Source organism: Pinus tabuliformis, chromosome 1_2 (assembly GCF_031772625.1).
Source record: "Pinus tabuliformis cultivar Carrire ecotype Pingquan chromosome 1_2, CPIR1, whole genome shotgun sequence".
NCBI classification, from domain to species: Eukaryota; Viridiplantae; Streptophyta; class Pinopsida; order Pinales; family Pinaceae; genus Pinus; species Pinus tabuliformis.
Genome location: NC_142298.1, coordinates 1,143,783,365 through 1,143,797,777, shown reverse-complemented (window position 1 = coordinate 1,143,797,777; position 14,413 = coordinate 1,143,783,365). Strand labels below are relative to the sequence as shown.

The 14,413-nt window shown below is 38.5% G+C and overlaps 1 non-coding gene and 1 pseudogene across 1 annotated transcript; both read left to right on the top strand.

The window, feature by feature from the left end:
• Positions 1-10,795: 10,795 nt before the first annotated feature.
• TRNAR-UCU (transfer RNA arginine (anticodon UCU)) lies at positions 10,796-10,868 on the top strand. Its single transcript has one exon. It is a non-coding gene; the product is annotated as a tRNA-Arg (tRNA).
• Positions 10,869-10,931: 63 nt separating this feature from the next.
• Positions 10,932-14,413, top strand: LOC149210242 (amino acid transporter AVT3C pseudogene; annotated as a pseudogene).

Genomic DNA, 14,413 nt, shown 5'->3' with positions numbered 1-14,413 from the left:
TATGTGCATAGGCCCCGACCCTTGGTATAGCGTTGATGCGATGAATCGCAATCGTGAGTCGCTCAATCCTTGGGCCGTTTGTAAGCTCTCAATGTTATCTCCGATAATGATCGTCGGTCGCAATTGCCATTTCCCTTGTGCTCGCGCCAATTTTTGCCGATTGCCTGTGCCGATGTGACCCGTCGATCAGATCTGGACCATCGATCCGCCAGATTTGACGGCTACTGTTCTTTGACTGTTTTAAGCCTGCACTTTTGGTTTTTCATGATTTTCAAGCATTTTTGCCTCCCGCTAATGTATTTCCACCCTTCCAAGGGCTCTCCTCTTGCATTGTTTTTGACCTTGGGGTGATTTTGAGCAGATGTTGAAGATTTCAAGAGCATTTAAATCATCCCTTGGGATGATTTTAAGCAAATTTGGAAATTTTTAAGATCATATATGGATCCAATTTTGGGCCTAGTGCTAGCAAGGCTAACAGGTCCTATTTCCAATTGAGTTCCAGATTCAGACTTACAAGACAACATTCAAGTTGGAACTTGACTTATTAGAAGCACAAAAGCAAAGAATGGGACAACTCAATGAGCTTGATGAAATAAGGCAAGATGCCATCCAGAAGAATAGTTTAGTCCAGCAATAGTGATCCAGATGGCATGATAAATACATCAAACAAAGAAAATTTCAGCCAGGAGACTGGGCATTACTTTTTTATTCAAAGTTCAAAAATTTCCAAGGAAAATTTCAAACTCATTGGCTTGGTCCTTATGAGATTGAAAATGTTTTTGATAATGGAGAAGTCAGAATTAGGACTATTGATGAAGAATAATTTCCTCTCCTAGTGAATGTACATCGACTCAGGATCTATCACAAGCAAATGACAAAGGAGGAATTTGTAAATATTTTCCATGACAACTCTGATTTGAAGTTGGTTAAGAAAAACTCTTCTTCTTCTCCACCTTAAATTTTTATTTCATATATAGAAAATAATAATAATAATAATAATAATAATAAATATGTATAAACATGAAAACCAACAATTGTTGGCATGTTTATGCAGAAAATTTAAGATGAAAACCAAGCATCCTTAGCATCTTAAATTTTCTTTGTATTCCATTTTCTATAATCCCAATTTCTTTTATCCCTTTATTTTCAAAAAGAATAAATAGCTACAGAATCATTGATTTTCTGCAGCTCTGATGACTTTCTGCAGCCAATGTGACAGACACCTCTGATCATGCAATTAAAGGAATGATTGACCACCTCCACTGCAAAGTACCTGAAGACAGCATAAAATGCAACCAAAGGTTAGCAAGCAAATAAATCAAAGGTATGCATTTCTTTAATTTAAAAATAGGGGTCAAGACATTACATATATGTATTGTAAGACATAGTACTACCGAAAAATCAAAATCATTATTCAAAAAGAGTTGGTCATTTCATGTCAAATCTTGCATAATCTGCCATTCACTTACAATCATCATCGCTCATATCATGATTGATTGAATCAGCCGCCCAAAACATAAGCATGAATGATCTTAATGGTTAGATGCTACCTCATTCCATTATACACTCACTGCCTACCCTCTCATTGTTCCATCACTCACACTCTTGGCCTCTCCGCTCTAAAAACCATACCAAGTCATCCTACCCTGTCAAACAAAACAGTTGTGAAGCAAAGCTTCTCAGCCATGGGTGTGATAGTCAGAAAAGAACCAACATGCAAGAAATTTTTGGAGGGGTATGCACAAACAAAATAATTACTGCATAAAGCACAATGGCTCGAATTTCTAGAGAAATTCGATGGCTTCCATAGAGAAGTGACCAAATCATTTTACAGGGCCTTCGATGGAGTCGAAGTGGAGACAAGGGATATCAATTTCACAATAACGGAGTCATTTATAGTTGAAGCCACTGGGTTGTTGTGGATTGGAGAGAAATGGTTCAAGAACAGACGTATTGAAATAGAGGACTAGAAGGTTTTCCTGAAGAAACCGAGCATGGACACCACCATTTTCAAGAAGGGCATTCCAAGCACAACATTGAAAAGTAAGTGGAGGAATCTACTTCTAATAATCCAAAAAATTGTTACCTGCGAAGGAAGGTTTGGATGTATGTTTTTCTACCATATTCGGCTTCTAATGAATTTTCTTGAAGAAAATGAGATAAACCTTCCATATTTCTTGCTGAATAGTCTTACAAAAATGTCAAGAAATGTTTAGAGGAGAATTCAATTTATAGATAATATAATCTATCACCATGGTCTAGTCAAAATACTTTTTGAATTTCATCTCAGAAACATAGGTGATAATTGGGAGAGATTTTTAGTAAGAAATCACTTTCAAGAAGAAACTCATGGGAAGCCAAATAGTAGCAGGCCTAAGAGGGGAAGGAAAAGAAAAAATTATAATACACAAGAACAAGAACCATAGCAGCCACAGAAACTGTCAAAAGATGACATCCCGCTTGCAGAAGTTTTAGAGAAAATAAACAAAAGAAATGTTAGAAGAAAGAAAGCCAAAAAAGAAACAAAGATTTCATCACAAGCAGAGAAGCCTAAAGCATAAAGGAAGAAAACTCAAAAGACCCATGTCATAGTTTTAAGAAGGAGTACCAGACTCAACTTAGCAAAAGGACTACCCTCAAAGAGCACGAAGCATGTTAGTATAGAAATAGAAGAAAACTCAAAAGTTGAAGAAGAAGATTCAGGCACTCCTCCAAGAGTTTCATCTCAAAGGGTTTTGTCATCAAGGGTTTCACCACCGAGGGTTTCATCACCAATTGTCACATTGCCTCCTCAGAGTCTAAGACGAAGAACACCAGAGATTGATTCAGTGTATCAAGAGATCTATTATTATATTGATTCCTTGGAGAAAAGGGATGCAACAAGAACATCAATTCCCATTCAAGAGGAAGAAGAAAGTCAATTTAATGAGCCACAAGAACCTCCAGTAGTGAAAATATTGAAACAAGAAATATTCGAACCAGAGACATTAAACAGGTATATCAAAAATGAAAATCAAGCCTTGAAAGCACATAACAAAATTCAAATAGCTAAGAGTGATAACCTCCTCTTACACCTAAGTCTGTGGTTTAATAAGAACAAGAAACTAAATAAGAAAAAAAAGGCTTCACAGAAACAAGTTATAAACTTTAAATACAAGATCCTCATGAGGAAACCAAGGATGGAAATTACTGGAAAGAAAGTGAAAAAGATGAAGTTGAATGTACTTGCAGAAGTGTCTAAGAAAATGCAGTAGTTCAAGATATCAATTTTGCAGTTTGTATGAGGACATAAAAAATCCTCAGCGTGGGGGAATGTAGAGTTCCATAACTGTTTTTTTTTTATACCCTTTTTCCACCATTTTCCTCTTTTTAATCATTATTGTCAACTCAATAAAGGCAGTAAATCATAGATTTTGATAAGGTAACAACTCTTACATGTCTTATTTTTCATATGCATTAATGTTCCTTATTGTTATATTAAAGAGTGCATTAGCTATAAAATTTACATGATTTTGCAGCCATTTTATAAATTTGCAACTACCTCCATGGTTCGCAGGGTTCTGGTGCGCTAATGAAGTAACTAAGCATATGGGTAGTTGAGGATTGATCCCCTCATGGATCTCCTCCTATTTGCTCAAGTCGTTTCACCAAAAGAATCACACAGTGGCACGGTCAAGGATACAGGTCAACACTTAGCAGCAAGAGTCCAGGCACAATATGTTTTCTCGATTTTCTTTCAAAATAGAAAATCGACGAAATCATGCTTTTCCTGTCTAGTTTCATATTTGAATTAGGATTGAACATCAGACCTATAGGCATAAAAGTCTCAATTGATTGAACACGCATTTTATATAAATATGTATCCTCTGTAAACGATATCGAAGAGAGGAAGTATTAAGTTAATTGTTGAAGAAATTGTGAACCATACCTTTGTTCTTGTGTTAATTTGAAGTTACATTTATTATTATATGCATATGTGATTGTGAATCATGCCTATTAGATGCGGAGGGCCCCTGCAGACAGTCAAGCTTTTTGGTTTATTTTCATTTTGTTGCTTTACGATTGTTTACATTCAATTACTTTCTGTTGTCACTGCATTCTAGTTTAATTACTTCAATGTTTTCATTTTTTCATATAACTCAGTGATCTCGTTTACCATTTTGCATTTCATTTATGTTTACGGTCTTTCAAATAGTTTAGTTCTTAAACGGTTTTTCGCTTCACTACAGTTAGCCTCTTCATGCTTTTTAGAATTAGAATTTATATCATTCTGCAGTTTATAATTAGAAATTTCTTTCATGCTCTTAAAAATCAAAATTGTATATATTTCGTAGATAAGCTTTTGAATTTCAATACTCTTTTTTCATTGCAGCAAAGTGTTTATATGGATTCATGATTTTAGGATAAAATAACATAAGACATTTTAGAATGATACTCAATTAGACATGATTTGATAAATTAATCTAACAATAGTTTAACTTTCACTTGTTCTAATAGTAGCGTAACTTTCAAGTATTAATTTGTTGAAATCTGACGCTAATGAAAATCTACGTAACAACGAAAATCACAAAACAAACATAACCATCATCTTACGAAACAAAAGAATAGGCTTCTAACCTGCACTTCATAAGTTTACCAACTTCAGTTGATAATTTATGCTTGCAATTTAAGAGCATTAAATTGACCAAACATGGATCTTCGTGTCAGCCAGCAGTGTCGCCTTCCATACAGCATCAAGCCCTTCACGAATGACGTATTATGTGATGTTTCTCCTCTTGATGTTTGTGATGTATTATTAGGCCAACCATACTTGTGGAAGCGACATGTTGTGTATGATTCCAGACCTTGCACTGTTATTGTCACCTTGGGAAATAAGTTGTACATGATACCAGAGGTAGCACTGTCTACTTCCATCTCTTTGATTACTGCAAAACAATGCAGTAAGCTCATTTCCAAAACCAAGAAATTTGTTTTCCTGATGATACGCCCTCAGGGAAAGAAGAAGAAGGTGGCCACAACCTCTAGACAGGGCCCCTATGCACGACAAAAATAGATGGAGAAGGTCGTGGAGGAGTATGAGGACATCTTCACCTCCCCTGCAGGGGTGCTTCTGTAATGTTAAGTCAAGCACTCCATCAACCTAACCCCAGGTGCGGCATTTCCTAATGGACCAATCTATCAGTGCTCTATTATGGAGAATGACGAATTCATTTGGTAGATTCAGGAGTTGTTGTAGAAAGGTCACACCCGGTCAAGTTCATCAAACTGTAGGAGCCCAATCGTGTTGGTACAAAAGAAGGATGGGACATGGAGACTCTATATTGACTATCGGGCACTGAATAAGATCACGTTTTAGAATAGGTACCTGATCCCATGAATTGATGATCTTATGGACCAACTCAGGGGGGGGGGTCAATATTTCAGCAAGATCAATTTGAAGTCCGGATATCACCAGGTACCAATCAAACCCTCCGATGTGTGGAAGACTTCCTTCAAAGGCAAGGAGGGCCTTTTTAAATGGTCAGTTATGTGTTTCGGGTTTACGAATGCTCCTACAAACTTCATGAGGCTAATGAATGACATCTTATGGCCATTCGCCAACTCATTTGTAGGATATACTAGGATGACATCCCAATCTTCAGCCAAAGCTGGGAAGAGCACCTCCACCACATCCGACAAGTTCTCCAAACACTGCGGCAACACAAGTTGTGTGCCAATTTGGAGAAATTCACTTTTGGCATGACCCAGGTTCAATATCTGGCATACATTATTGATGAATGGGGGGTGCATCTGTATCCATCCAAGATCCAATTCATTCGGGATTGGCCAGCCCCAACCACTTTGACAGAGCTCCGCAACTTTCTGGGTCTTGCTAATTTATACCACATGTTCATGTTGGATTTATCTCATATCACTTGGCCCTTGAGTCAAGTCACCAAGGGAGGAGCGAAAGAAAAATTCTTTTGGTTTGTATCTCAATAAAAGGCATTCGTAGAGTTGAAATATTGCCTCTGCCATGCACCAATGTTCACATTACCATACTTGCGACAACCATTTGAGATCGAGAAAGATGCCTTTGATTACGCTATTGGGGTAGTCCTTACTCAACAGGGGCATCTACTAGCATATCACAATGAGACACTTTCAAACACAGTCTGTAAGTTTCCCACTTATGACAAAGAGATGTATTCCATTGTGCAGGTATGCCGACAATAGAAGCATTACATTTTGGGGAAGGAAACGATCATCCACACAGACCATTGGTCCCTGTAGTTCATACAAATGCAAGGGAAGTTGCAGAATGATCACCATTAGAAGTGGTCCACATCCCTGTATAAGTTCCATTTGAATATCAAGTACAAGAAGGGAAGCACCAATAATATTGCAAGTTGCCTCAGCCGACCACCAGTCATGGCATTAATTGTTGATTTGGGGTTAGCATCGGATATGATCTAGCGATGAAAATTGGTGGAGAGACTAAAGCACATGAGATATCCAAGACCCAGAATCATTTTGGAAAATTCCATCGAGATGAAGAGTCATTAAATTAATTAATATTTTTAATGAGTTCCTAAGTCTAAACTTAGGAAAATAAAAATATTAATGGATATTAATAAAGATAAGGATGAGAAGCTTCTAAGAGACAAAGATCAAGTCTATTTTAATCTTAGTTGTTGATTAGAGATTTAATCTTATTCGTTGACTCATCAACAGGAAAATTATAAGAAAAGGCTTGAGGGTCAGTTGGAGAAACACTGAAGGAGACTAGTCAGTTCGATTTATGGAGCGGGGCTTGCTGAGAAATTCGAACTAGAAGACTGGATTGCAGCAAGAGGTAGTGATTACGTAACAAAGCGGTAGGGACAGTGCCATAGGACTAGTGTAGAGATTAGAGAGGCAAATACACAGCCACTCGGAAAGACGCAGAGTCAACTGGAGGGCCTATGTGGGTGACACAGAGAGGCCAAGTGCTGACATAGTGAGGCAGAGTGTTGATGCAGAGGGTCTAGGAGTTGCGCAAAGGCTAGATGGATTGACGTTGAGCCTAGGGGAAGCGTCGGAGGATTTATCTCTATTGGGTGAGCCAGTTTGGCACCTTATTTGTACTCAAGAAAAGCTTATTAATAAAATCCTCCTCTGTTGCACTACTTTTCCCACATTGGGTTTTTTCGGGGACAATTGTCCAAAAATAATTGTGTTGATGTGTTTGATTCTTGTGCATGTATTTGTTTCTGTATTATGGTCTAATATCTGCAACAAGATTTATTTTAATATTTTCTTCAAGGGATTTTGTAAATAACTTATTTGAAAATAAATGAGTTGTTGCAGTAATAGAATTTTCACATTAACCACCGTGCTCAACTCTTCTAGGCACGAGACTTCTGATTGGCTAGTTCTCTACAAAAGCGATCCAGAATTTAGCCACACATACCAAACACTCTTGGAGGGTCAGCAAGTTCCATATTTTCACCTCCAGGATGCATTGTTATGCCACCTAGGACACCTTTGTGTTCCTTCAAGCGAGTGTGCCAAGATGATTTTGGAAGTGCACTACAGTCGGGTCGTTGGATATTTTGGGGTTGAGAAAATTGTGGTAGTACTGCAGAAGTATTTCTATTGGCCGAATCTTCGATAGTGTGTCGGGAAGTACATCAGATCCTGCATTGCCGACATCGTTTCTAAACCTACCATTAAGAAGCAAGGCTTCTTTACTCCCCTGCCTACTCCTAGTCGACCTTAGGAATCCATCTCCATGGATTACATGTCGGGCCTTCCTTCTACTAAGCATGGAAACGACTTTGTTTTTGTGGTCGTCAACAAATTCTCGAAGATGGTCATTATGGTGGCCTGCAAGAACAATATCATAGCAGAATCCATTGCTAAACTCTTCTTTGAATGTGTGGGTACACTTTGGGATCTCACAGTTTATCATCTCATATCGACATAGCAGGTTCCTCAGTATATTTTGGTCCAGTCTCTAGTCGATGCTAGACACCAAGCTCACTTAGTCCACAGCTTTCCATCCCCAAATTGATGGCAGTTAGAGGTCCTCAATAGGATGATCGTACACATTCTATTCATGCACAACTCAAAGAATCCACGCACATAGGATGAGAGCCACCCCTGTCCAACACAGTTTTTATCGAGCTCTCCACAGCTCGATTGACCACAACTCGTTTCAGGTAAGCTTGGGATTCCAGTCACTATGTCCCATTGATGTGGCCATACCATTTGCAGCTACTCAGGCATATTTAACCCATGTCCAGTCAAAAGCCGATAAGAAAAACAACTTCATTGAGCACATCCACCAATAGGTCCATGACATATTGGACAAAGCCAATGCTAAGTACAAGCATGATTAGCATCAAGTGCCACACAAGTTTGGCTACATTTGCAAAAGCATCGGCTTGTTGGGCCCTGCCGCAAGATTCGTTCGCTCTGATATGGGCCATACACCATCACCAAGGCAGTAGGGGACAATGTCTTCGAGCTTACTATTCCACCATTCCTTGGTCCGTACCTAGTGTTCAATGTGGACTGCCTTCAACCATACTTTCCACCATTGTTGGATACATCCGACATTACAGAACGACTCACACCATCAGAGTTAAACCCAGACTGCATGGAATAAGCCACAACTGGTCGGATCATGGACACACAGATTAAGAACACCCGACAACAAAGGATCCAACTATATTGAGTTGTCAAAGCAGGCCAACTCCTTCACTAGGGCAAGTGGCTCACCAGGGACCAAGTTTAGCAGAAGTTTCCTCATCTCATGGAGGAACTCAACGCAATCGGGACCATTGCTTCCTAAAGGGGGAGGAGTGATCCAAGTGGATATTGGTGGCCACCCGCCTATTCCACTTGGACCCCCACCATTGTTTCTTTCAATTTTTCAATTTCCTTAATTGTAGTATAGTTTACTATTTTTGGCAATTTTTCAAGTCTTGAACTTCTAGAGCCGTTTTGAGGCCCTAAACGATGTTTTCTTAGAAAATCACCAGTGGCGAATATCAAATTTTAACTTGGTATTTAATATTAATAGTTGTATACCTTGGATAGATATTTCTAACAAGGTATCGTGTGCGTCAAACAGAGATCGTATGCCAAAGTTATGACCTTGGGAAGTTGATGTACTAATTTACCCCAACAAGGCCCATAGTTTGGCATTTCATCTCATAGGGTTAGGTTTTTGGATGTTTGGGGGTTTCCATTGTTTCTCAATGATATGTAGGCCTTCAAGCCTCATTGTAACACAGTTCAGAGGCATGTAGCCGCCACATCTCTTCTCAGAGATAAGCTACCGTCGCTCGAGCTAGACTTATTTCCATTATGTTTGTAAGCATATTTCAATATCTGATATTAATGAAATGAAGTGTTATTTCTGCTACATATCTATATTTATGGTTATATTTGTATTTTGTTACGTTCTTGTTTAAATTCGGATCATTTATTTTCGTTTAATGGTCCTATGACAATCCATTAAAATACACATCTTATTAAGCATCTCTACCATCACATACCATGCCCTATTTTGTCCTTGGAAATCTACTTTAGAGTCCATGGATATGCTTTACCGTGGCCTTAGAAGTGTGTTATATAGTCATTGCTTCTTATGACAAGGCTTATTGGAACAACATAAAACACATCCTTTGATAATCTAACTATTATTCTTTCATCTTAGACTAATAAACCTACCTCTACAAGTCATCTACAATGTGCCTGATACTAAAACAATAAATTATCTTGGAGATCCAAGTGTCCCTTATCAATGGTTCTTTTTCTTCCTTTGATACACAAAGCATTACCATCTTATAGATTAATTCATCTTGGATATGGTAATCAATATCTACTTGTTCTTGTTGTCCATGGAACTATTGATACACCGATTTGAAGTCCTCATCCTTCGTAAATTACTCCTCTCTATATGATTTGTTGTTGAATGATACCATGTGCACAATGGCTCCTAGAGATGTTATTCCTTAGTTTTGGTGATGCAGAGAGATTCAACCAACTTGTTGATCGTTAAAGAAGGGACTTAAAATCCACTCACTAATACAAAGAAATGGTATTTTATGATGAGCACTAGCCACATCAATTAAATGTTGAAATTCTAATCTTCAAGTACATTCATTCAAGAAAATGATAAATGTCATGGATCCTTACCTCCCCAATCTAAAGCATGAATAAATTCATACATTTCTTATGTAAAGCATGCATAAATTCATACATTTCTTATGTAGATCAATTGTGTATCAAGTACATTATCATTTGTCTTTCAACGCTAATTTATGTCGATTCAAAAAGTGTATGGTGTAAAAATTATGGCTTAGGCTAGGCATTCAATGTTTATCTTCCCAACCAAACTTTTATCTTTTTAATGATTTTAGTGTTGCTTGTAAAGGTTTGACATGTGAAGTGTGGTTATTAGTTAGCTAGCCATAAAGCTGTATAAATGTTGCATTCTATTCCATTGAGAGTAATCTCTGGTGGTTCCATGCACATAGGCTTTTGGACTTTTATCATTTTAGAAACTTGATATCTATATGTTCACGAAGTTGTTTTTCATTATGTTTATATCTCATTGATAGAATGCCCTCTATTACAATGGCAATTTCTTTTAACTACTTTTACCATTCCCGAATTTTAGAGCCTTGTAAATAATCCCAGACAATGTCGGTGAGCCGCTCAATGTCTCTGATTGATTTGCAGAGGTGGTTGCATTAGGCATTGCCAGTCGGAATGCTAAGTAATTATAGCCATGTTAAGATGATAAATCGGCAACCGTGTAGCGCCCGTGGCCTAATGGATAAGGCGTCTGACTTCTAATCAGGCGATTGTGGGTTCGAGTCCCACCGGGCGTGCTAAACTTGACATATATTCAAACTCTTCAGCCACGTTCCCTCCTTTTTGCCCATTTTTTGCATATTTTTTATCCTAGTTGGCTGACTTCCCAAGTTGCTGACCCTGGACCAATTTTTGCCGATGCTATTTCGCACAAAGTTACTTAAGGAACTGAATTACAGGTTGTCACTTCAAGTTGCACCATCCTTCTAACACCTTAGAATCACAGTTATTTGAAACACCTTATCTATAGTTGGGAAAGAGCATACTAATACCACTAACCTCATATATACTACGGTACTACCACCATTCTCATCAATGTACATTTTCTAAGGCTGAACATTGAAATTGGCAGGCATTAGCATCAGCTTGGCCTTTCAGAACCCTATTTATTATGGCATAGTGACAATGTTTCTTTCATATGCACAACATTCTCTCCACTTACTAAATGCATTTGCATTCTTCCTTGTCAGGCAAAATAACTCCTCTGCACTGTGAATGAAGCATGTAAAAATGATTCCTAACTACAAAATAACTTATTATCTTGTGAAGTAGGATAAATGTGCAACAACATGGCCCTCTTGCCGGTGCATTTCAGGCGCGGTTCCGACTCGAATCCAGTGGTCAATCCTGCTTCCACACTGGCAATGTTTCCTATTCACAGATTTTTAACTTCCCTGGGATTTTTAGAGGTCTCCAAATCAGCCTGTATGGTCAAACAATCTGGAAATGTGCTGGATTTATAGGAATCGCGGGGAATTCCCACAAGGGTTTCCCAAAAAGGCCATTTTGTTGCATGCTTAGTCTTCTTCATATCTTGTGCTTCTGTGCGTTTCCTTGATATGGAATTCTTCAGAAAAAGAATTAATCATTTCTATGCCTCAACTTGGAGTGGGATTTAGTTTCTGATTTAATTCTGATTTCAACAGGACATCGATTTGCAGACTTACAGTCCATCAGCCTCTAAGACAAGCAAGCAAGTTACTTGTAATAATACTCTGTGTGATTTACAAAATCAATGCTCCAAATCTAGTGATCAATGCCCATACAACATTACATATCTCTCAGAAGATACATCCACTGCAGGAACTTTAGTGGAGGATGTTCTTTATCTGACTCCTGGAGATGGATCACAGAATGGAACGGTGGTGAAGGCGCCTATCACATTCGGGTATGATTTATTTTTTGCTGTTGTAAGTGATTTTTTTTTCTTTATTTTTTTAGAAATAAAGACTAAAATTTTTAGAAATGAGTTTTCTGCCTCTAGATAGCAGTCTGAGACCATACTGAATTTGACTATGACACGTGACCTGAATATTGCTGTGCAGTGTGCACTATCAAGTGCTTTTCCCTTTTTAAGTGCTACAAATGAATGAACACTAATCACTGCATCTTTGCTTGTGCATTTGATAGGTGTGGAAGGGTACAAACAGGCACATTTCTAGAAGCTGCAGCTCCAAATGGCCTACTTGGGCTTGGCATTGAACCTATATCTGTCCCTACCGTTTTACACAAATCAGGCCTTGTATCACAGCATTAAGAATGGATTTATGGTTTCTAATATGGATTGTAACTCTTTTTATTGGATATCATTTAGTGCTATCATTTTCTGATACTGATATTTTTGAGGTTGTAGGTAGAAGCACATAGTTTGTAGGCTAAGGCTTCAGTAAACAGGAAAAATAATTTTAATTAGGTTGTCAGACAGTGGTTATTACAGGGGATTTTCAATTCCCATAGTATTAGTCCTCACTGTTTTTTTTAATAAATAATCTTTTGTTGTAAAGCAGCTTCTGGAAATCTCTAAATATACATGTCTTCAAGTAGGCTTTAAGGCTTCTACTGCTTTGACATATCCTTGGATGGACTATTCAGCCCATCCATATACATGGAAACTACTTGCAGAGGAGAAATAATCTCTACAAGTGGGGTGCCTTGGCGGAACTCTTTCATGCAGCCTCTCTGATTCTTATTTTGAGGGTGAAGAAGCAATCATCTAGGGTGTAAGCATCAAAGTTGTGATAAAAAGCAGTCACAAATTCAGCCCTAGTAGTCACCCTTTCATTCCATTTGTGTTTCTTCAAATGCAGATCCTTCCAGGTGTGGGGTGGAAAACATATTTACAGTCGAAAATGGTATCGATTGTAGGAGCAGGAGTGCTGGGATTGACCTACACTTTCATGAAGACTGGATGGCTCTCAGGCCTTATTGTACTGGCACTGGTGGCATGCATTGCCTATTATGGCATGACGCTGTTGGTGTGGTCTAAGAGGGCCCTCAAAAGGCAAGGATTTCAGAAAATAGATAGCTTTGGAGATCTGGGCTTTGCTGTTTATGGAAGTACAGGGAAGGAAAGCCATGGTGGATTTTATGGTGGTCCTCTGCATGGCAGGAGTTTGTGTAGGTTATCTCATATTCACAGGGAATACTCTGTCTTACATGTTTACAGGATCCAAACCACAGCCCAATCCCAAATCCCAAGAATCCTTGTTGAATCCTCATGGAGTCTATTTGTCTACCTCGTTGGATGTTACCAGGAAGGTAGGCTTCATATGGGCCATTTTTCCACTGGAGCTCATCATGAGTGGGATTCGAACCCTTACCCATCTGGCCCCTTTTAGTGTTTTAGCATATACCATTTACATTTCTGCAATGCTAACTGTTGTGGTGCAAGATGTGTTGTCCATATTGAGTACTGTGGGTCCAGATGTTCAGGCTTTTACAGGTTTCTCTGCTATTCCTTATGGAGTGGGTGTAGCAATCTATGCATTTGAAGGGGTAAGCATGATTTTGCCCCTGGAATTAGCTATGGAGAAAAAACATAGATTTGGTGGAGTTTTGGCCGTTGAATTTCTCTTCATTGCTCTCATTTATGGGGGTTTCGGAGCATTCGAGTATATTGATTTTGGAAGTGCAACCAGAGATATGGTGACTCTGAACTTGGGGAAAAGCTGGATCACAGATTTTGTTCAGATTGCCTTATGTCTGAACCTTTTCTTCACATTTCCACTGATGATGAATCATGTTTATGAAGTCCTAGAAGGGAGGTTTAGCAGAGGGGAGTTTTCCTTGATGATCAGATCTCTTGCGATTTTCTCGATAACAATAGTGTCAATTCTGGTCCCTTCATTTGCAGAGCTTTTTATCTCTGATTGGGAGCAGTATTGGTTGTATTTTAGGGTTTCTATTTCCTGCTCTGTTTCATTTGCATGCTTGTTGGCATGAATTATCTCTGATATGGATCCTTGCTGATGCCTTGCTCATCGTATTCGACATTGTCTTTGGCATTGGTGGGTCAGTTTCATCTATTACTCAAATCTGTAGCAAATAAACATTCTTGTAAGTGGCTAGGGCGGAGGTTCCAAGCCATGTCAAGAGCATGAAAACCCAATAAGCATGGAGTTATATTTGGGCCTTGAGCTTCACAGGTTCAAACCAAAATTGATGTAAAGATGTAATATTATTATCGACTGCCAAAATCAAAGTGCAGTGCTTGTATTTATCAAATTGCTTGTGTTGCTATCAATGAAATCACAGCATTAAGCATGGATTTATGGTTTCTAAT